Below are 25457 nucleotides of genomic sequence, written 5' to 3'. Positions count from 1 at the left end.
GGTTCTCCATATTTTGTTCTCTATGTTGAAGCGTTCGTTTACACTAACAGTTTCCACTCTGGCATTTCACTCTGTTTTCTCCTATATTGATAGATGTATTTGGAACTCTAAATCAAACACGGTTTGTGCTAGCTTCTTGAAACTTGACACAGTAAAGCAGTTTCACATTCTAACTCTATGTTTTGTTTCTTTTTCATGTAGCCCTAAGCAGTGACTGGCGAGAAACACTTTCATTGAAAGGGGTTGCAAGCTTCCAAAAATTACGAGTCTCCAGAAATCTCAGCAAATATTTTTTCACCCAAACTGCATGATACTTTCAGGTAATGATCAGTACACTAAGCCCACTTGGTTCCCCAAATTTCGTTCTTCTATGTTGAAGCGTTCGTTTCCAGTAACAGTTTGAATTTTTGCGTTTCACTCTGTTTTCTCCTATATTGATAGATGTATTTGGAACTCTAAATCAAACACGGTTTGTGCTAGCTTCTTGAAACTTGACACAGTAAAGCAGTTTCACATTCTAACTCTATGTTTTGTTTCCTTTTCATGTAGCCCTAAGCAGTGACTGGCGAGAAACACTTTCATTGAAAGGGGTTGCAAGCTTCCAAAAATTACGAGTCTCCAGAAATCTCAGCAAATATTTTTTCACCCAAACTAGATGATAGTTTCAGGTAATGATCAGTACACTAAGCCCTCTTGGTTCCCCAAATTTCGTTCTTCTATGTTGAAGCGTTCGTTTCCAGTAACAGTTTGAATTTTGTCGTTTCACTCTGTTTTCTCCTATATTGATAGATGTATTTGGAACTCTAAATCAAACACGGTTTGTGCTAGCTTCTTGAAACTTGACACAGTAAAGCAGTTTCATATTGTAACTCTATGTTTTGTTTCCTTTTCATGTAGCTTTAAGCAGTGACTGGCGAGAAACACTTTCATTGAAAGGGGTTGCAAGCTTCCAAAAATTACGAGTCTCCAGAAATCTCAGCAAATATTTTTTCACCCAAACTGGATGATACTTTCAGGTAATGATCAGTACACTAAGCCCACTTGGTTCTCCAAATTTCATTCTTCTATGTTGAAGCGTTCGTTTCCAGTAACAGTTTCCATTCTGGCATTTCACTCTGTTTTCTCCTATATTGATAGATGTATTTGGAACTCTAAATCAAACACGGTTTGTGCTAGCTTCTTGAAACTTGACACAGTAAAGCAGTTTCACATTCTAACTCTATGTTTTGTTTCCTTTTCATGTAGCCCTAAGCAGTGACTGGCGAGAAACACTTTCATTGAAAGGGGTTGCAAGCTTCCAAAAATTACGAGTCTCCAGAAATCTCAGCAAATATTTTTTCACCCAAACTGGATGATACTTTCAGGTAATGATCAGTACACTAAGCCCACTTGGTTCCCCAAATTTCGTTCTTCTATGTTGAAGCGTTCGTTTCCAGTAACAGTTTGAATTTTGTCGTTTCACTCTGTTTTCTCCTATATTGATAGATGTATTTGGAACACTAAATCAAACACGGTTTGTGCTAGCTTCTTGAAACTTGACACAGTAAAGCAGTTACACATTCTAACTGTATGTTTTGTTTCCTTTTCATGTAGCTTTAAGCAGTGACTGGCGAGAAACACCTTCATTGAAAGGGGTTGCAAGCTTCCAAAAATTACGAGTCTCCAGAAATCTCAGCAAATATTTTTTCACCCAAACTGGATGATACTTTCAGGTAATGATCAGTACACTAAGCCCACTCGGTTCTCCAAATTTCATTCTTCTATGTTGAAGCGTTCGTTTCCAGTAATAGTTTCCATTCTGGCATTTCACTCTGTTTTCTCCTATATTGATAGATGTATTTGGAACTCTAAATCAAACACGGTTTGTGCTAGCTTCTTGAATCTTGACACAGTAAAGCAGTTTCACATTCTAACTCTATGTTTTGTTTCTTTTTCATGTAGCCCTAAGCAGTGACTGGCGAGAAACACTTTCATTGAAAGGGGTTGCAAGCTTCCAAAAATTACGAGTCTCCAGAAATCTCAGCAAATATTTTTTCACCCAAACTGCATGATACTTTCAGGTAATGATCAGTACACTAAGCCCACTTGGTTCCCCAAATTTCGTTCTTCTATGTTGAAGCGTTCGTTTCCAGTAACAGTTTGAATTTTTGCGTTTCACTCTGTTTTCTCCTATATTGATAGATGTATTTGGAACTCTAAATCAAACACGGTTTGTGCTAGCTTCTTGAACCTTGACACAGTAAAGCAGTTTCACATTCTAACTCTATGTTTTGTTTCCTTTTCATGTAGCCCTAAGCAGTGACTGGCGAGAAACACTTTCATTGAAAGGGGTTGCAAGCTTCTAAAAATTACGAGTCTCCAGAAATCTCAGCAAATATTTTTTCACCCAAACTGGATGATACTTTCACTTAATGATCAGTACACTTGGCCCACTTGGTTCTCCAAATTTCATTCTTCTATGTTGAAGCGTTCGTTTCCAGTAACAGTTTCCATTCTGGCATTTCACTCTGTTTTCTCCTATATTGATAGATGTATTTGGAACTCTAAATCAAACACGGTTTGTGCTAGCTTCTTGAAACTTGACACAGTAAAGCAGTTTCACATTCTAACTCTATGTTTTGTTTCCTTTTCTTGTAGCCCTAAGCAGAGACTGGCGAGAAACACTTTCATTGAAAGGGGTTGCAAGCTTCCAAAAATTACGAGTCTCCAGAAATCTCAGCAAATATTTTTTCACCCAAACTGGATGATACTTTCACGTAATGATCAGTACACTTGGCCCACTTGGTTCTCCAAATTTCATTCTTCTATGTTGAAGCGTTCGTTTCCAGTAACAGTTTCCATTCTGGCATTTCACTCTGTTTTCTCCTATATTGATAGATGTATTTGGAACTCTAAATCAAACACGGTTTGTGCTAGCTTCTTGAAACTTGACACAGTAAAGCAGTTTCACATTCTAACTCTATGTTTTGTTTCCTTTTCATGTAGCCCTAAGCAGTGACTGGCGAGAAACACTTTCATTGAAAGGGGTTGCAAGCTTCCAAAAATTACGAGTCTCCAGAAATCTCAGCAAATATTTTTTCACCCAAACTGGATGATACTTTCAGGTAATGATCAGTACACTAAGCCCACTTGGTTCCCCAAATTTCGTTCTTCTATGTTGAAGCGTTCTTTTCCAGTAACAGTTTGAATTTTGTCGTTTCACTCTGTTTTCTCCTATATTGATAGATGTATTTGGAACACTAAATCAAACACGGTTTGTGCTAGCTTCTTGAAACTTGACACAGTAAAGCAGTTACACATTCTAACTGTATGTTTTGTTTCCTTTTCATGTAGCTTTAAGCAGTGACTGGCGAGAAACACCTTCATTGAAAGGGGTTGCAAGCTTCCAAAAATTACGAGTCTCCAGAAATCTCAGCAAATATTTTTTCACCCAAACTGGATTATACTTTCAGGTAATGATCAGTACACTAAGCCCACTCGGTTCTCCAAATTTCATTCTTCTATGTTGAAGCGTTCGTTTCCAGTAATAGTTTCCATTCTGGCATTTCACTCTGTTTTCTCCTATATTGATAGATGTATTTGGAACTCTAAATCAAACACGGTTTGTGCTAGCTTCTTGAAACTTGACACAGTAAAGCAGTTTCACATTCTAACTCTATGTTTTGTTTCCTTTTCTTGTAGCCCTAAGCAGAGACTGGCGAGAAACACTTTCATTGAAAGGGGTTGCAAGCTTCTAAATATTACGAGTCTCCAGAAATCTCAGCAAATATTTTTTCACCCAAACTGGATGATACTTTCAGGTAATGATCAGTACACTTGGCCCACTTGGTTCTCCATATTTCGTTCTTCTATGTTGAAGTGTTCGTTTACACTAACAGTTTCCACTCTGGCATTTCACTCTGTTTTCTCCTATATTGATAGATGTATTTGGAACTCTAAATCAAACACGGTTTGTGCTAGCTTCTTGAAACTTGACACAGTAAAGCAGTTTCACATTCTAACTCTATGTTTTGTTTCTTTTTCATGTAGCCCTAAGCAGTGACTGGCGAGAAACACTTTCATTGAAAGGGGTTGCAAGCTTCCAAAAATTACGAGTCTCCAGAAATCTCAGCAAATATTTTTTCACCCAAACTGCATGATACTTTCAGGTAATGATCAGTACACTAAGCCCACTTGGTTCCCCAAATTTCGTTCTTCTATGTTGAAGCGTTCGTTTCCAGTAACAGTTTGAATTTTTGCGTTTCACTCTGTTTTCTCCTATTTTGATAGATGTATTTGGAACTCTAAATCAAACACGGTTTGTGCTAGCTTCTTGAAACTTGACACAGTAAAGCAGTTTCACATTCTAACTCTATGTTTTGTTTCCTTTTCATGTAGCCCTAAGCAGTGACTGGCGAGAAACACTTTCATAGAAAGGGGTTGCAAGCTTCCAAAAATTACGAGTCTCCAGAAAACTCAGCAAATATTTTTTCACCCAAACTAGATGATACTTTCAGGTAATGATCAGTACACTGAGCCCTCTTGGTTCCCCAAATTTCGTTCTTCTATGTTGAAGGTTTCGTTTCCAGTAACAGTTTGAATTTTGTCGTTTCACTCTGTTTTCTCCTATATTGATAGATGTATTTGGAACTCTAAATCAAACACGGTTTGTGCTAGCATCTTGAAACTTGACACAGTAAAGCAGTTTCACATTGTAACTCTATGTTTTGTTTCCTTTTCATGTAGCTTTAAGCAGTGACTGGCGAGAAACACCTTCATTGAAAGGGGTTGCAAGCTTCCAAAAATTACGAGTCTCCAGAAATCTCAGCAAATATTTTTTCACCCAAACTGGATGATACTTTCAGGTAATGATCAGTACACTAAGCCCACTCGGTTCTCCAAATTTCATTCTTCTATGTTGAAGCGTTCGTTTCCAGTAACAGTTTCCATTCTGGCATTTCACTCTGTTTTCTCCTATATTGATAGATGTATTTGGAACTCTAAATCAAACACGGTTTGTGCTAGCTTCTTGAAACTTGACACAGTAAAGCAGTTTCACATTCTAACTCTATGTTTTGTTTCCTTTTCTTGTAGCCCTAAGCAGTGACTGGCGAGAAACACTTTCATTGAAAGGGGTTGCAAGCTTCTAAAAATTACGAGTCTCCAGAAATCTCAGCAAATATTTTTTCACCCAAACTGGATGATACTTTCAGGTAATGATCAGTACACTTGGCCCACTTGGTTCTCCATATTTCGTTCTTCTATGTTGAAGCGTTCGTTTACACTAACAGTTTCCACTCTGGCATTTCACTCTGTTTTCTCCTATATTGATAGATGTATTTGGAACTCTAAATCAAACACGGTTTGTGCTAGCTTCTTGAAACTTGACACAGTAAAGCAGTTTCACATTCTAACTCTATGTTTTGTTTCTTTTTCATGTAGCCCTAAGCAGTGACTGGCGAGAAACACTTTCATTGAAAGGGGTTGCAAGCTTCCAAAAATTACGAGTCTCCAGAAATCTCAGCAAATATTTTTTCACCCAAACTGCATGATACTTTCAGGTAATGATCAGTACACTAAGCCCACTTGGTTCCCCAAATTTCGTTCTTCTATGTTGAAGCGTTCGTTTCCAGTAACAGTTTGAATTTTTGCGTTTCACTCTGTTTTCTCCTATATTGATAGATGTATTTGGAACTCTAAATCAAACACGGTTTGTGCTAGCTTCTTGAACCTTGACACAGTAAAGCAGTTTCACATTCTAACTCTATGTTTTGTTTCCTTTTCATGTAGCCCTAAGCAGTGACTGGCGAGAAACACTTTCATTGAAAGGGGTTGCAAGCTTCCAAAAATTACGAGTCTCCAGAAATCTCAGCAAATATTTTTTCACCCAAACTAGATGATACTTTCAGGTAATGATCAGTACACTAAGCCCTCTTGGTTCCCCAAATTTTGTTCTTCTATGTTGAAGCGTTCGTTTCCAGTAACAGTTTGAATTTTGTCGTTTCACTCTGTTTTCTCCTATATTGATAGATGTATTTGGAACTCTAAATCAAACACGGTTTGTGCTAGCTTCTTGAAACTTGACACAGTAAAGCAGTTTCACATTGTAACTCTATGTTTTGTTTCCTTTTCATGTAGCTTTAAGCAGTGACTGGCGAGAAACACTTTCATTGAAAGGGGTTGCAAGCTTCTAAAAATTACGAGTCTCCAGAAATCTCAGCAAATATTTTTTCACCCAAACTGGATGATACCTTCACGTAATGATCAGTACACTTGGCCCACTTGGTTCTCCAAATTTCATTCTTCTATGTTGAAGCGTTCGTTTCCAGTAACAGTTTCCATTCTGGCATTTCACTCTGTTTTCTCCTATATTGATAGATGTATTTGGAACTCTAAATCAAACACGGTTTGTGCTAGCTTCTTGAAACTTGACACAGTAAAGCAGTTTCACATTCTAACTCTATGTTTTGTTTCTTTTTCATGTAGCCCTAAGCAGTGCCTGGCGAGAAACACTTTCATTGAAAGGGGTTGCAAGCTTCCAAAAATTACGAGTCTCCAGAAATCTCAGCAAATATTTTTTCACCCAAACTGGATGATACTTTCAGGTAATGATCAGTACACTAAGCCCACTTGGTTCCCCAAATTTCGTTCTTCTATGTTGAAGCATTCGTTTCCAGTAACAGTTTGAATTTTTGCGTTTCACTCTGTTTTCTCCTATATTGATAGATGTATTTGGAACTCTAAATCAAACACGGTTTGTGCTAGCTTCTTGAAACTTGACACAGTAAAGCAGTTTCACATTCTAACTCTATGTTTTGTTTCCTTTTCATGTAGCCCTAAGCAGTGACTGGCGAGAAACACTTTCATTGAAAGGGGTTGCAAGCTTCCAAAAATTACGAGTCTCCAGAAATCTCAGCAAATATTTTTTCACCCAAACTGCATGATACTTTCAGGTAATGATCAGTACACTAAGCCCACTCGGTTCTCCAAATTTCATTCTATGTTGAAGCGTTCGTTTCCAGTAACAGTTTCCATTCTGGCATTTCACTCTGTTTTCTCCTATATTGATAGATGTATTTGGAACTCTAAATCAAACACGGTTTGTGCTAGCTTCTTGAAACTTGACACAGTAAAGCAGTTTCACATTCTAACTCTATGTTTTGTTTCCTTTTCTTGTAGCCCTAAGCAGAGACTGGCGAGAAACACTTTCATTGAAAGGGGTTGCAAGCTTCTAAAAATTACGAGTCTCCAGAAATCTCAGCAAATATTTTTTCACCCAAACTGGATGATACTTTCAGGTAATGATCAGTACACTTGGCCCACTTGGTTCTCCATATTTCGTTCTCTATGTTGAAGCGTTCGTTTACACTAACAGTTTCCACTCTGGCATTTCACTCTGTTTTCTCCTATATTGATAGATGTATTTGGAACTCTAAATCAAACACGGTTTGTGCTAGCTTCTTGAAACTTGACACAGTAAAGCAGTTTCACATTCTAACTCTATGTTTTGTTTCTTTTTCATGTAGCCCTAAGCAGTGACTGGCGAGAAACACTTTCATTGAAAGGGGTTGCAAGCTTCCAAAAATTACGAGTCTCCAGAAATCTCAGCAAATATTTTTTCACCCAAACTGCATGATACTTTCAGGTAATGATCAGTACACTAAGCCCACTTGGTTCCCCAAATTTCGTTCTTCTATGTTGAAGCGTTCGTTTCCAGTAACAGTTTGAATTTTTGCGTTTCACTCTGTTTTCTCCTATATTGATAGATGTATTTGGAACTCTAAATCAAACACGGTTTGTGCTAGCTTCTTGAAACTTGACACAGTAAAGCAGTTTCACATTCTAACTCTATGTTTTGTTTCCTTTTCATGTAGCCCTAAGCAGTGACTGGCGAGAAACACTTTCATTGAAAGGGGTTGCAAGCTTCCAAAAATTACGAGTCTCCAGAAATCTCAGCAAATATTTTTTCACCCAAACTAGATGATAGTTTCAGGTAATGATCAGTACACTAAGCCCTCTTGGTTCCCCAAATTTCGTTCTTCTATGTTGAAGCGTTCGTTTCCAGTAACAGTTTGAATTTTGTCGTTTCACTCTGTTTTCTCCTATATTGATAGATGTATTTGGAACTCTAAATCAAACACGGTTTGTGCTAGCTTCTTGAAACTTGACACAGTAAAGCAGTTTCACATTGTAACTCTATGTTTTGTTTCCTTTTCATGTAGCTTTAAGCAGTGACTGGCGAGAAACACTTTCATTGAAAGGGGTTGCAAGCTTCCAAAAATTACGAGTCTCCAGAAATCTCAGCAAATATTTTTTCACCCAAACTGGATGATACTTTCAGGTAATGATCAGTACACTAAGCCCACTTGGTTCTCCAAATTTCATTCTTCTATGTTGAAGCGTTCGTTTCCAGTAACAGTTTCCATTCTGGCATTTCACTCTGTTTTCTCCTATATTGATAGATGTATTTGGAACTCTAAATCAAACACGGTTTGTGCTAGCTTCTTGAAACTTGACACAGTAAAGCAGTTTCACATTCTAACTCTATGTTTTGTTTCCTTTTCATGTAGCCCTAAGCAGTGACTGGCGAGAAACACTTTCATTGAAAGGGGTTGCAAGCTTCCAAAAATTACGAGTCTCCAGAAATCTCAGCAAATATTTTTTCACCCAAACTGGATGATCCTTTCAGGTAATGATCAGTACACTAAGCCCACTTGGTTCCCCAAATTTCGTTCTTCTATGTTGAAGCGTTCGTTTCCAGTAACAGTTTGAATTTTGTCGTTTCACTCTGTTTTCTCCTATATTGATAGATGTATTTGGAACACTAAATCAAACACGGTTTGTGCTAGCTTCTTGAAACTTGACACAGTAAAGCAGTTACACATTCTAACTGTATGTTTTGTTTCCTTTTCATGTAGCTTTAAGCAGTGACTGGCGAGAAACACCTTCATTGAAAGGGGTTGCAAGCTTCCAAAAATTACGAGTCTCCAGAAATCTCAGCAAATATTTTTTCACCCAAACTGGATGATACTTTCAGGTAATGATCAGTACACTAAGCCCACTTGGTTCTCCAAATTTCATTCTTCTATGTTGAAGCGTTCGTTTCCAGTAACAGTTTCCATTCTGGCATTTCACTCTGTTTTCTCCTATATTGATAGATGTATTTGGAACTCTAAATCAAACACGGTTTGTGCTAGCTTCTTGAAACTTGACACAGTAAAGCAGTTTCACATTCTAACTCTATGTTTTGTTTCCTTTTCTTGTAGCCCTAAGCAGTGACTGGCGAGAAACACTTTCATTGAAAGGGGTTGCAAGCTTCCAAAAATTACGAGTCTCCAGAAATCTCAGCAAATATTTTTTCACCCAAACTGCATGATACTTTCAGGTAATGATCAGTACACTAAGCCCACTTGGTTCCCCAAATTTCGTTCTTCTATGTTGAAGCGTTCGTTTCCAGTAACAGTTTGAATTTTTGCGTTTCACTCTGTTTTCTCCTATATTGATAGATGTATTTGGAACTCTAAATCAAACACGGTTTGTGCTAGCTTCTTGAACCTTGACACAGTAAAGCAGTTTCACATTCTAACTCTATGTTTTGTTTCCTTTTCATGTAGCCCTAAGCAGTGACTGGCGAGAAACACTTTCATTGAAAGGGGTTGCAAGCTTCCAAAAATTACGAGTCTCCAGAAATCTCAGCAAATATTTTTTCACCCAAACTAGATGATACTTTCAGGTAATGATCAGTACACTAAGCCCTCTTGGTTCCCCAAATTTCGTTCTTCTATGTTGAAGCGTTCGTTTCCAGTAACAGTTTGAATTTTGTCGTTTCACTCTGTTTTCTCCTATATTGATAGATGTATTTAGAACTCTAAATCAAACACGGTTTGTGCTAGCTTCTTGAAACTTGACACAGTAAAGCAGTTTCACATTCTAACTCTATGTTTTGTTTCCTTTTCATGTAGCTTTAAGCAGTGACTGGCGAGAAACACTTTCATTGAAAGGGGTTGCAAGCTTCTAAAAATTACGAGTCTCCAGAAATCTCAGCAAATATTTTTTCACCCAAACTGGATGATACCTTCACGTAATGATCAGTACACTTGGCCCACTTGGTTCTCCAAATTTCATTCTTCTATGTTGAAGCGTTCGTTTCCAGTAACAGTTTCCATTCTGGCATTTCACTCTGTTTTCTCCTATATTGATAGATGTATTTGGAACTCTAAATCAAACACGGTTTGTGCTAGCTTCTTGAAACTTGACACAGTAAAGCAGTTTCACATTCTAACTCTATGTTTTGTTTCCTTTTCTTGTAGCCCTAAGCAGAGACTGGCGAGAAACACTTTCATTGAAAGGGGTTGCAAGCTTCCAAAAATTACGAGTCTCCAGAAATCTCAGCAAATATTTTTTCACCCAAACTGGATGATACTTTCAGGTAATGATCAGTACACTTGGCCCACTTGGTTCTCCATATTTCGTTCTTCTATGTTGAAGCGTTCGTTTACACTAACAGTTTCCACTCTGGCATTTCACTCTGTTTTCTCCTATATTGATAGATGTATTTGGAACACTAAATCAAACACGGTTTGTGCTAGCTTCTTGAAACTTGACACAGTAAAGCAGTTTCACATTCTAACTCTATGTTTTGTTTCTTTTTCATGTAGCCCTAAGCAGTGACTGGCGAGAAACACTTTCATTGAAAGGGGTTGCAAGCTTCCAAAAATTACGAGTCTCCAGAAATCTCAGCAAATATTTTTTCACCCAAACTGGATGATACTTTCAGGTAATGATCAGTACACTAAGCCCACTTGGTTCCCCAAATTTCGTTCTTCTATGTTGAAGCATTCGTTTCCAGTAACAGTTTGAATTTTTGCGTTTCACTCTGTTTTCTCCTATATTGATAGATGTATTTGGAACTCTAAATCAAACACGGTTTGTGCTAGCTTCTTGAAACTTGACACAGTAAAGCAGTTTCACATTCTAACTCTATGTTTTGTTTCCTTTTCATGTAGCCCTAAGCAGTGACTGGCGAGAAACACTTTCATTGAAAGGGGTTGCAAGCTTCCAAAAATTACGAGTCTCCAGAAATCTCAGCAAATATTTTTTCACCCAAACTGCATGATACTTTCAGGTAATGATCAGTACACTAAGCCCACTCGGTTCTCCAAATTTCATTCTATGTTGAAGCGTTCGTTTCCAGTAACAGTTTCCATTCTGGCATTTCACTCTGTTTTCTCCTATATTGATAGATGTATTTGGAACTCTAAATCAAACACGGTTTGTGCTAGCTTCTTGAAACTTGACACAGTAAAGCAGTTTCACATTCTAACTCTATGTTTTGTTTCTTTTTCATGTAGCCCTAAGCAGTGCCTGGCGAGAAACACTTTCATTGAAAGGGGTTGCAAGCTTCCAAAAATTACGAGTCTCCAGAAATCTCAGCAAATATTTTTTCACCCAAACTGGATGATACTTTCAGGTAATGATCAGTACACTAAGCCCACTTGGTTCCCCAAATTTCGTTCTTCTATGTTGAAGCATTCGTTTCCAGTAACAGTTTGAATTTTTGCGTTTCACTCTGTTTTCTCCTATATTGATAGATGTATTTGGAACTCTAAATCAAACACGGTTTGTGCTAGCTTCTTGAAACTTGACACAGTAAAGCAGTTTCACATTCTAACTCTATGTTTTGTTTCCTTTTCATGTAGCCCTAAGCAGTGACTGGCGAGAAACACTTTCATTGAAAGGGGTTGCAAGCTTCCAAAAATTACGAGTCTCCAGAAATCTCAGCAAATATTTTTTCACCCAAACTGGATGATACTTTCAGGTAATGATCAGTACACTTGGCCCACTTGGTTCTCCATATTTCGTTCTTCTATGTTGAAGCGTTCGTTTACACTAACAGTTTCCACTCTGGCATTTCACTCTGTTTTCTCCTATATTGATAGATGTATTTGGAACTCTAAATCAAACACGGTTTGTGCTAGCTTCTTGAAACTTGACACAGTAAAGCAGTTTCACATTCTAACTCTATGTTTTGTTTCTTTTTCATGTAGCCCTAAGCAGTGACTGGCGAGAAACACTTTCATTGAAAGGGGTTGCAAGCTTCCAAAAATTACGAGTCTCCAGAAATCTCAGCAAATATTTTTTCACCCAAACTGCATGATACTTTCAGGTAATGATCAGTACACTAAGCCCACTTGGTTCCCCAAATTTCGTTCTTCTATGTTGAAGCGTTCGTTTCCAGTAACAGTTTGAATTTTTGCGTTTCACTCTGTTTTCTCCTATATTGATAGATGTATTTGGAACTCTAAATCAAACACGGTTTGTGCTAGCTTCTTGAACCTTGACACAGTAAAGCAGTTTCACATTCTAACTCTATGTTTTGTTTCCTTTTCATGTAGCCCTAAGCAGTGACTGGCGAGAAACACTTTCATTGAAAGGGGTTGCAAGCTTCCAAAAATTACGAGTCTCCAGAAATCTCAGCAAATATTTTTTCACCCAAACTAGATGATACTTTCAGGTAATGATCAGTACACTAAGCCCTCTTGGTTCCCCAAATTTTGTTCTTCTATGTTGAAGCGTTCGTTTCCAGTAACAGTTTGAATTTTGTCGTTTCACTCTGTTTTCTCCTATATTGATAGATGTATTTGGAACTCTAAATCAAACACGGTTTGTGCTAGCTTCTTGAAACTTGACACAGTAAAGCAGTTTCACATTGTAACTCTATGTTTTGTTTCCTTTTCATGTAGCTTTAAGCAGTGACTGGCGAGAAACACTTTCATTGAAAGGGGTTGCAAGCTTCTAAAAATTACGAGTCTCCAGAAATCTCAGCAAATATTTTTTCACCCAAACTGGATGATACCTTCACGTAATGATCAGTACACTTGGCCCACTTGGTTCTCCAAATTTCATTCTTCTATGTTGAAGCGTTCGTTTCCAGTAACAGTTTCCATTCTGGCATTTCACTCTGTTTTCTCCTATATTGATAGATGTATTTGGAACTCTAAATCAAACACGGTTTGTGCTAGCTTCTTGAAACTTGACACAGTAAAGCAGTTTCACATTCTAACTCTATGTTTTGTTTCTTTTTCATGTAGCCCTAAGCAGTGCCTGGCGAGAAACACTTTCATTGAAAGGGGTTGCAAGCTTCCAAAAATTACGAGTCTCCAGAAATCTCAGCAAATATTTTTTCACCCAAACTGGATGATACTTTCAGGTAATGATCAGTACACTAAGCCCACTTGGTTCCCCAAATTTCGTTCTTCTATGTTGAAGCATTCGTTTCCAGTAACAGTTTGAATTTTTGCGTTTCACTCTGTTTTCTCCTATATTGATAGATGTATTTGGAACTCTAAATCAAACACGGTTTGTGCTAGCTTCTTGAAACTTGACACAGTAAAGCAGTTTCACATTCTAACTCTATGTTTTGTTTCCTTTTCATGTAGCCCTAAGCAGTGACTGGCGAGAAACACTTTCATTGAAAGGGGTTGCAAGCTTCCAAAAATTACGAGTCTCCAGAAATCTCAGCAAATATTTTTTCACCCAAACTGCATGATACTTTCAGGTAATGATCAGTACACTAAGCCCACTCGGTTCTCCAAATTTCATTCTATGTTGAAGCGTTCGTTTCCAGTAACAGTTTCCATTCTGGCATTTCACTCTGTTTTCTCCTATATTGATAGATGTATTTGGAACTCTAAATCAAACACGGTTTGTGCTAGCTTCTTGAAACTTGACACAGTAAAGCAGTTTCACATTCTAACTCTATGTTTTGTTTCCTTTTCTTGTAGCCCTAAGCAGAGACTGGCGAGAAACACTTTCATTGAAAGGGGTTGCAAGCTTCTAAAAATTACGAGTCTCCAGAAATCTCAGCAAATATTTTTTCACCCAAACTGGATGATACTTTCAGGTAATGATCAGTACACTTGGCCCACTTGGTTCTCCATATTTCGTTCTCTATGTTGAAGCGTTCGTTTACACTAACAGTTTCCACTCTGGCATTTCACTCTGTTTTCTCCTATATTGATAGATGTATTTGGAACTCTAAATCAAACACGGTTTGTGCTAGCTTCTTGAAACTTGACACAGTAAAGCAGTTTCACATTCTAACTCTATGTTTTGTTTCTTTTTCATGTAGCCCTAAGCAGTGACTGGCGAGAAACACTTTCATTGAAAGGGGTTGCAAGCTTCCAAAAATTACGAGTCTCCAGAAATCTCAGCAAATATTTTTTCACCCAAACTGCATGATACTTTCAGGTAATGATCAGTACACTAAGCCCACTTGGTTCCCCAAATTTCGTTCTTCTATGTTGAAGCGTTCGTTTCCAGTAACAGTTTGAATTTTTGCGTTTCACTCTGTTTTCTCCTATATTGATAGATGTATTTGGAACTCTAAATCAAACACGGTTTGTGCTAGCTTCTTGAAACTTGACACAGTAAAGCAGTTTCACATTCTAACTCTATGTTTTGTTTCCTTTTCATGTAGCCCTAAGCAGTGACTGGCGAGAAACACTTTCATTGAAAGGGGTTGCAAGCTTCCAAAAATTACGAGTCTCCAGAAATCTCAGCAAATATTTTTTCACCCAAACTAGATGATAGTTTCAGGTAATGATCAGTACACTAAGCCCTCTTGGTTCCCCAAATTTCGTTCTTCTATGTTGAAGCGTTCGTTTCCAGTAACAGTTTGAATTTTGTCGTTTCACTCTGTTTTCTCCTATATTGATAGATGTATTTGGAACTCTAAATCAAACACGGTTTGTGCTAGCTTCTTGAAACTTGACACAGTAAAGCAGTTTCACATTGTAACTCTATGTTTTGTTTCCTTTTCATGTAGCTTTAAGCAGTGACTGGCGAGAAACACTTTCATTGAAAGGGGTTGCAAGCTTCCAAAAATTACGAGTCTCCAGAAATCTCAGCAAATATTTTTTCACCCAAACTGGATGATACTTTCAGGTAATGATCAGTACACTAAGCCCACTTGGTTCTCCAAATTTCATTCTTCTATGTTGAAGCGTTCGTTTCCAGTAACAGTTTCCATTCTGGCATTTCACTCTGTTTTCTCCTATATTGATAGATGTATTTGGAACTCTAAATCAAACACGGTTTGTGCTAGCTTCTTGAAACTTGACACAGTAAAGCAGTTTCACATTCTAACTCTATGTTTTGTTTCCTTTTCATGTAGCCCTAAGCAGTGACTGGCGAGAAACACTTTCATTGAAAGGGGTTGCAAGCTTCCAAAAATTACGAGTCTCCAGAAATCTCAGCAAATATTTTTTCACCCAAACTGGATGATCCTTTCAGGTAATGATCAGTACACTAAGCCCACTTGGTTCCCCAAATTTCGTTCTTCTATGTTGAAGCGTTCGTTTCCAGTAACAGTTTGAATTTTGTCGTTTCACTCTGTTTTCTCCTATATTGATAGATGTATTTGGAACACTAAATCAAACACGGTTTGTGCTAGCTTCTTGAAACTTGACACAGTAAAGCAGTTACACATTCTAACTGTATGTTTTGTTTCCTTTTCATGTAGCTTTAAGCAGTGACTGGCGAGAAACACCTTCATTGAAAGGGGTTGCAAGCTTCCAAAAATTACGAGTCTCCAGAAATCTCAGCAAATATTTTTTCACCCAAACTGGATGATACTTTCAGGTAATGATCAGTACACTAAGCCCACTTGGTTCTCCAAATTTCATTCTTCTATGTTGAAGCGTTCGTTTCCAGTAACAGTTTCCATTCTGGCATTTCACTCTGTTTTCTCCTATATTGATAGATGTATTTGGAACTCTAAATCAAACACGGTTTGTGCTAGCTTCTTGAAACTTGACACAGTAAAGCAGTTTCACATTCTAACTCTATGTTTTGTTTCCTTTTCTTGTAGCCCTAAGCAGTGACTGGCGAGAAACACTTTCATTGAAAGGGGTTGCAAGCTTCCAAAAATTACGAGTCTCCAGAAATCTCAGCAAATATTTTTTCACCCAAACTGCATGATACTTTCAGGTAATGATCAGTACACTAAGCCCACTTGGTTCCCCAAATTTCGTTCTTCTATGTTGAAGCGTTCGTTTCCAGTAACAGTTTGAATTTTTGCGTTTCACTCTGTTTTCTCCTATATTGATAGATGTATTTGGAACTCTAAATCAAACACGGTTTGTGCTAGCTTCTTGAACCTTGACACAGTAAAGCAGTTTCACATTCTAACTCTATGTTTTGTTTCCTTTTCATGTAGCCCTAAGCAGTGACTGGCGAGAAACACTTTCATTGAAAGGGGTTGCAAGCTTCCAAAAATTACGAGTCTCCAGAAATCTCAGCAAATATTTTTTCACCCAAACTAGATGATACTTTCAGGTAATGATCAGTACACTAAGCCCTCTTGGTTCCCCAAATTTCGTTCTTCTATGTTGAAGCGTTCGTTTCCAGTAACAGTTTGAATTTTGTCGTTTCACTCTGTTTTCTCCTATATTGATAGATGTATTTAGAACTCTAAATCAAACACGGTTTGTGCTAGCTTCTTGAAACTTGACACAGTAAAGCAGTTTCACATTCTAACTCTATGTTTTGTTTCCTTTTCATGTAGCTTTAAGCAGTGACTGGCGAGAAACACTTTCATTGAAAGGGGTTGCAAGCTTCTAAAAATTACGAGTCTCCAGAAATCTCAGCAAATATTTTTTCACCCAAACTGGATGATACCTTCACGTAATGATCAGTACACTTGGCCCACTTGGTTCTCCAAATTTCATTCTTCTATGTTGAAGCGTTCGTTTCCAGTAACAGTTTCCATTCTGGCATTTCACTCTGTTTTCTCCTATATTGATAGATGTATTTGGAACTCTAAATCAAACACGGTTTGTGCTAGCTTCTTGAAACTTGACACAGTAAAGCAGTTTCACATTCTAACTCTATGTTTTGTTTCCTTTTCTTGTAGCCCTAAGCAGAGACTGGCGAGAAACACTTTCATTGAAAGGGGTTGCAAGCTTCCAAAAATTACGAGTCTCCAGAAATCTCAGCAAATATTTTTTCACCCAAACTGGATGATACTTTCAGGTAATGATCAGTACACTTGGCCCACTTGGTTCTCCATATTTCGTTCTTCTATGTTGAAGCGTTCGTTTACACTAACAGTTTCCACTCTGGCATTTCACTCTGTTTTCTCCTATATTGATAGATGTATTTGGAACACTAAATCAAACACGGTTTGTGCTAGCTTCTTGAAACTTGACACAGTAAAGCAGTTTCACATTCTAACTCTATGTTTTGTTTCTTTTTCATGTAGCCCTAAGCAGTGACTGGCGAGAAACACTTTCATTGAAAGGGGTTGCAAGCTTCCAAAAATTACGAGTCTCCAGAAATCTCAGCAAATATTTTTTCACCCAAACTGGATGATACTTTCAGGTAATGATCAGTACACTAAGCCCACTTGGTTCCCCAAATTTCGTTCTTCTATGTTGAAGCATTCGTTTCCAGTAACAGTTTGAATTTTTGCGTTTCACTCTGTTTTCTCCTATATTGATAGATGTATTTGGAACTCTAAATCAAACACGGTTTGTGCTAGCTTCTTGAAACTTGACACAGTAAAGCAGTTTCACATTCTAACTCTATGTTTTGTTTCCTTTTCATGTAGCCCTAAGCAGTGACTGGCGAGAAACACTTTCATTGAAAGGGGTTGCAAGCTTCCAAAAATTACGAGTCTCCAGAAATCTCAGCAAATATTTTTTCACCCAAACTGCATGATACTTTCAGGTAATGATCAGTACACTAAGCCCACTCGGTTCTCCAAATTTCATTCTATGTTGAAGCGTTCGTTTCCAGTAACAGTTTCCATTCTGGCATTTCACTCTGTTTTCTCCTATATTGATAGATGTATTTGGAACTCTAAATCAAACACGGTTTGTGCTAGCTTCTTGAAACTTGACACAGTAAAGCAGTTTCACATTCTAACTCTATGTTTTGTTTCCTTTTCTTGTAGCCCTAAGCAGAGACTGGCGAGAAACACTTTCATTGAAAGGGGTTGCAAGCTTCTAAAAATTACGAGTCTCCAGAAATCTCAGCAAATATTTTTTCACCCAAACTGGATGATACTTTCAGGTAATGATCAGTACACTTGGCCCACTTGGTTCTCCATATTTCGTTCTCTATGTTGAAGCGTTCGTTTACACTAACAGTTTCCACTCTGGCATTTCACTCTGTTTTCTCCTATATTGATAGATGTATTTGGAACTCTAAATCAAACACGGTTTGTGCTAGCTTCTTGAAACTTGACACAGTAAAGCAGTTTCACATTCTAACTCTATGTTTTGTTTCTTTTTCATGTAGCCCTAAGCAGTGACTGGCGAGAAACACTTTCATTGAAAGGGGTTGCAAGCTTCCAAAAATTACGAGACTCCAGAAATCTCAGCAAATATTTTTTCACCCAAACTGGATGATACTTTCAGGTAATGATCAGTACACTAAGCCCACTTGGTTCCCCAAATTTCGTTCTTCTATGTTGAAGCGTTCGTTTCCAGTAACAGTTTGAATATTTGCGTTTCACTCTGTTTTCTCCTATATTGATAGATGTATTTGGAACTCTAAATCAAACACGGTTTGTGCTAGCTTCTTGAAACTTGACACAGTAAAGCAGTTTCACATTCTAACTCTATGTTTTGTTTCCTTTTCATGTAGCCCTAAGCAGTGACTGGCGAGAAACACTTTCATTGAAAGGGGTTGCAAGCTTCCAAAAATTACGAGTCTCCAGAAATCTCAGCAAATATTTTTTCACCCAAACTGGATGATACTTTCAGGTAATGATCAGTACACTAAGCCCACTTGGTTCTCCAAATTTCATTCTTCTATGTTGAAGCGTTCGTTTCCAGTAACAGTTTCCATTCTGGCATTTCACTCTGTTTTCTCCTATATTGATAGATGTATTTGGAACTCTAAATCAAACACGGTTTGTGCTAGCTTCTTGAAACTTGACACAGTAAAGCAGTTTCACATTCTAACTCTATGTTTTGTTTCCTTTTCATGTAGCCCTAAGCAGTGACTGGCGAGAAACACTTTCATTGAAAGGGGTTGCAAGCTTCCAAAAATTACGAGTCTCCAGAAATCTCAGCAAATATTTTTTCACCCAAACTGGATGATACTTTCAGGTAATGATCAGTACACTAAGCCCACTTGGTTCCCCAAATTTCGTTCTTCTATGTTGAAGCGTTCGTTTCCAGTAACAGTTTGAATTTTGTCGTTTCACTCTGTTTTCTCCTATATTGATAGATGTATTTGGAACACTAAATCAAACACGGTTTGTGCTAGCTTCTTGAAACTTGACACAGTAAAGCAGTTACACATTCTAACTGTATGTTTTGTTTCCTTTTCATGTAGCTTTAAGCAGTGACTGGCGAGAAACACCTTCATTGAAAGGGGTTGCAAGCTTCCAAAAATTACGAGTCTCCAGAAATCTCAGCAAATATTTTTTCACCCAAACTGGATGATACTTTCACTTAATGATCAGTACACTTGGCCCACTTGGTTCTCCAAATTTCGTTCTTCTATGTTGAAGCGTTCGTTTCCAGTAACAGTTTCCATTCTGGCATTTCACTCTGTTTTCTCCTATATTGATAGATGTATTTGGAACTCTAAATCAAACACGGTTTGTGCTAGCTTCTTGAAACTTCACACAGTAAAGCAGTTTCACATTGTAACTCTATGTTTTGTTTCCTTTTCATGTAGCTTTAAGCAGTGACTGGCGAGAAACACTTTCATTGAAAGGGGTTGCAAGCTTCCAAAAATTACGAGTCTCCAGAAATCTCAGCAAATATTTTTTCACCCAAACTGGATGATACTTTCAGGTAATGATCAGTACACTAAGCCCACTTGGTTCTCCAAATTTCATTCTTCTATGTTGAAGCGTTCGTTTCCAGTAACAGTTTCCATTCTGGCATTTCACTCTGTTTTCTCCTATATTGATAGATGTATTTGGAACTCTAAATCAAACACGGTTTGTGCTAGCTTCTTGAAACTTGACACAGTAAAGCAGTTTCACATTCTAACTCTATGTTTTGTTTCCTTTTCATGTAGCCCTAAGCAGTGACTGGCGAGAAACACTTTCATTGAAAGGGGTTGCAAGCTTCCAAAAATTACGAGTCTCCAGAAATCTCAGCAAATATTTTTTCACCCAAACTGGATGATACTTTCAGGTAATGATCAGTACACTAAGCCCACTTGGTTCCCCAAATTTCGTTCTTCTATGTTGAAGCGTTCGTTTCCAGTAACAGTTTGAATTTTGTCGTTTCACTCTGTTTTCTCCTATATTGATAGATGTATTTGGAACACTAAATCAAACACGGTTTGTGCTAGCTTCTTGAAACTTGACACAGTAAAGCAGTTACACATTCTAACTGTATGTTTTGTTTCCTTTTCATGTAGCTTTAAGCAGTGACTGGCGAGAAACACCTTCATTGAAAGGGGTTGCAAGCTTCCAAAAATTACGAGTCTCCAGAAATCTCAGCAAATATTTTTTCACCCAAACTGGATGATACTTTCAGGTAATGATCAGTACACTAAGCCCACTCGGTTCTCCAAATTTCATTCTTCTATGTTGAAGCGTTCGTTTCCAGTAATAGTTTCCATTCTGGCATTTCACTCTGTTTTCTCCTATATTGATAGATGTATTTGGAACTCTAAATCAAACACGGTTTGTGCTAGCTTCTTGAAACTTGACACAGTAAAGCAGTTTCACATTCTAACTCTATGTTTTGTTTCCTTTTCTTGTAGCCCTAAGCAGAGACTGGCGAGAAACACTTTCATTGAAAGGGGTTGCAAGCTTCTAAAAATTACGAGTCTCCAGAAATCTCAGCAAATATTTTTTCACCCAAACTGGATGATACTTTCAGGTAATGATCAGTACACTTGGCCCACTTGGTTCTCCATATTTCGTTCTTCTATGTTGAAGCGTTCGTTTACACTAACAGTTTCCACTCTGGCATTTCACTCTGTTTTCTCCTATATTGATAGATGTATTTGGAACTCTAAATCAAACACGGTTTGTGCTAGCTTCTTGAAACTTGACACAGTAAAGCAGTTTCACATTCTAACTCTATGTTTTGTTTCTTTTTCATGTAGACCTAAGCAGTGACTGGCGAGAAACACTTTCATTGAAAGGGGTTGCAAGCTTCCAAAAATTACGAGTCTCCAGAAATCTCAGCAAATATTTTTTCACCCAAACTGCATGATACTTTCAGGTAATGATCAGTACACGAAGCCCACTTGGTTCCCCAAATTTCGTTCTTCTATGTTGAAGCGTTCGTTTCCAGTAACAGTTTGAATTTTTGCGTTTCACTCTGTTTTCTCCTATTTTGATAGATGTATTTGGAACTCTAAATCAAACACGGTTTGTGCTAGCTTCTTGAAACTTGACACAGTAAAGCAGTTACACATTCTAACTGTATGTTTTGTTTCCTTTTCATGTAGCTTTAAGCAGTGACTGGCGAGAAACACCTTCATTGAAAGGGGTTGCAAGCTTCCAAAAATTACGAGTCTCCAGAAATCTCAGCAAATATTTTTTCACCCAAACTGGATGATACTTTCAGGTAATGATCAGTACACTTGGCCCACTTGGTTCTCCATATTTCGTTCTTCTATGTTGAAGCGTTCGTTTACACTAACAGTTTCCACTCTGGCATTTCACTCTGTTTTCTCCTATATTGATAGATGTATTTGGAACTCTAAATCAAACACGGTTTGTGCTAGCTTCTTGAAACTTGACACAGTAAAGCAGTTTCACATTCTAACTCTATGTTTTGTTTCTTTTTCATGTAGCCCTAAGCAGTGACTGGCGAGAAACACTTTCATTGAAAGGGGTTGCAAGCTTCCAAAAATTACGAGTCTCCAGAAATCTCAGCAAATATTTTTTCACCCAAACTGCATGATACTTTCAGGTAATGATCAGTACACTAAGCCCACTTGGTTCCCCAAATTTCGTTCTTCTATGTTGAAGCGTTCGTTTCCAGTAACAGTTTGAATTTTTGCGTTTCACTCTGTTTTCTCCTATATTGATAGATGTATTTGGAACTCTAAATCAAACACGGTTTGTGCTAGCTTCTTGAAACTTGACACAGTAAAGCAGTTTCACATTCTAACTCTATGTTTTGTTTCCTTTTCATGTAGCCCTAAGCAGTGACTGGCGAGAAACACTTTCATTGAAAGGGGTTGCAAGCTTCCAAAAATTACGAGTCTCCAGAAATCTCAGCAAATATTTTTTCACCCAAACTAGATGATACTTTCAGGTAATGATCAGTACACTAAGCCCTCTTAGTTCCCCAAATTTCGTTCTTCTATGTTGAAGCGTTCGTTTCCAGTAACAGTTTGAATTTTGTCGTTTCACTCTGTTTTCTCCTATATTGATAGATGTATTTGGAACTCTAAATCAAACACGGTTTGTGCTAGCTTCTTGAAACTTGACACAGTAAAGCAGTTTCACATTGTAACTCTATGTTTTGTTTCCTTTTCATGTAGCTTTAAGCAGTGACTGGCGAGAAACACTTTCATTGAAAGGGGTTGCAAGCTTCTAAAAATTACGAGTCTCCAGAAATCTCAGCAAATATTTTTTCACCCAAACTGGATGATACTTTCACGTAATGATCAGTACACTTGGCCCACTTGGTTCTCCAAATTTCGTTCTTCTATGTTGAAGCGTTCGTTTCCAGTAACAGTTTCCATTCTGGCATTTCACTCTGTTTTCTCCTATATTGATAGATGTATTTGGAACTCTAAATCAAACACGGTTTGTGCTAGCTTCTTGAAACTTCACACAGTAAAGCAGTTTCACATTGTAACTCTATGTTTTGTTTCCTTTTCATGTAGCTTTAAGCAGTGACTGGCGAGAAACACTTTCATTGAAAGGGGTTGCAAGCTTCCAAAAATTACGAGTCTCCAGAAATCTCAGCAAATATTTTTTCACCCAAACTGGATGATACTTTCAGGTAATGATCAGTACACTAAGCCCACTCGGTTCTCCAAATTTCATTCTTCTATGTTGAAGCGTTCGTTTCCAGTAACAGTTTCCATTCTGGCATTTCACTCTGTTTTCTCCTATATTGATAGATGTATTTGGAACTCTAAATCAAACACGGTTTGTGCTAGCTTCTTGAAACTTGACACAGTAATGCAGTTTCACATTCTAACAATATGTTTTGTATCCTTTTCATGTAGCCCTAAGCAGTGACTGGCGAGAAACACTTTCATTGAAAGGGGTTGCAAGCTTCCAAAAATTACGAGTCTCCAGAAATCTCAGCAAATATTTTTTCACCCAAACTGGATGATACTTTCAGGTAATGATTAGTACACTAAGCCAACTTGGTTCTCCAAATTTCGTTCTTCTATGTTGAAGCGTTCGTTTCCAGTAACAGTTTGAATTTTTGCGTTTCACTCTGTTTTTCCTATATTGATAGATGTATTTGGAACTCTAAATCAAACACGGTTTGTGCTAGCTTCTTGAAACTTGACACAGTAAAGCAGTTTCACATTCTAACTCTATGTTTTGTTTCCTTTTCATGTAGCCCTAAGCAGTGACTGGCGAGAAACACTTTCATTGAAAGGGGTTGCAAGCTTCCAAAAATTACGAGTCTCCAGAAATCTCAGCAAATATTTTTTCACCCAAACTAGATGATACTTTCAGGTAATGATCAGTACACTAAGCCCTCTTGGTTCCCCAAATTTCGTTCTTCTATGTTGAAGCGTTCGTTTCCAGTAACAGTTTGAATTTTGTCGTTTCACTCTGTTTTCTCCTATATTGATAGATGTATTTGGAACTCTAAATCAAACACGGTTTGTGCTAGCTTCTTGAAACTTGACACAGTAAAGCAGTTTCACATTGTAACTCTATGTTTTGTTTCCTTTTCATGTAGCTTTAAGCAGTGACTGGCGAGAAACACTTTCATTGAAAGGGGTTGCAAGCTTCCAAAAATTACGAGTCTCCAGAAATCTCAGCAAATATTTTTTCACCCAAACTGGATGATACTTTCAGGTAATGATCAGTACACTAAGCCCATTTGTTCTCCAAATTTCATTCTTCTATGTTGAAGCGTTCGTTTCCAGTAACAGTTTGAATTTTGTCGTTTCACTCTGTTTTCTCCTATATTGATAGATGTATTTGGAACACTAAATCAAACACGGTTTGTGCTAGCTTCTTGAAACTTGACACAGTAAAGCAGTTTCACATTCTAACTCTATGTTTTGTTTCCTTTTCATGTAGCTTTAAGCAGTGACTGGCGAGAAACACTTTCATTGAAAGGGGTTGCAAGCTTCCAAAAATCACGAGTCTCCAGAAATCTCAGCAAATATTTTTTCACCCAAACTGGATGATACTTTCAGGTAATGATCAGTACACTTGGCCCACTTGGTTCTCCATATTTCGTTCTTCTATGTTGAAGCGTTCGTTTACAGTAACAGTTTCCATTCTGGCATTTCACTCTGTTTTCTCCTATATTGATAGATGTATTTGGAACTCTAAATCAAACACGGTTTGTGCTAGCTTCTTGAAACTTGACACAGTAATGCAGTTTCACATTCTAACAATATGTTTTGTATCCTTTTCATGTAGCCCTAAGCAGTGACTGGCGAGAAACACTTTCATTGAAAGGGGTTGCAAGCTTCCAAAAATTACGAGTCTCCAGAAATCTCAGCAAATATTTTTTCACCCAAACTGGATGATACTTTCAGGTAATGATTAGTACACTAAGCCCACTTGGTTCTCCAAATTTCGTTCTTCTATGTTGAAGCGTTCGTTTCCAGTAACAGTTTGAATTTTTGCGTTTCACTCTGTTTTCTCCTATATTGATAGATGTATTTGGAACTCTAAATCAAACACGGTTTGTGCTAGCTTCTTGAAACTTGACACAGTAAAGCAGTTTCACATTCTAACTCTATGTTTTGTTTCCTTTTCATATAGCCCTAAGCAGTGACTGGCGAGAAACACTTTCATTGAAAGGGGTTGCAAGCTTCCAAAAATTACGAGTCTCCAGAAATCTCAGCAAATATTTTTTCACCCAAACTAGATGATACTTTCAGGTAATGATCAGTACACTAAGCCCTCTTGGTTCCCCAAATTTCGTTCTTCTATGTTGAAGCGTTCGTTTCCAGTAACAGTTTGAATTTTGTCGTTTCACTCTGTTTTCTCCTATATTGATAGATGTATTTGGAACTCTAAATCAAACACGGTTTGTGCTAGCTTCTTGAAACTTGACACAGTAAAGCAGTTTCACATTGTAACTCTATGTTTTGTTTCCTTTTCATGTAGCTTTAAGCAGTGACTGGCGAGAAACACTTTCATTGAAAGGGGTTGCAAGCTTCCAAAAATTACGAGTCTCCAGAAATCTCAGCAAATATTTTTTCACCCAAACTGGATGATACTTTCAGGTAATGATTAGTACACTAAGCCCACTTGGTTCTCCAAATTTCGTTCTTCTATGTTGAAGCGTTCGTTTCCAGTAACAGTTTGAATTTTTGCGTTTCAC

Source organism: Spermophilus citellus, assembly GCF_964194105.1.
Source record: "Spermophilus citellus genome assembly, chromosome: 4".
NCBI lineage: Eukaryota > Metazoa > Chordata > Mammalia > Rodentia > Sciuridae > Spermophilus > Spermophilus citellus.
Note: the sequence above shows the minus strand (reverse complement) of the source record.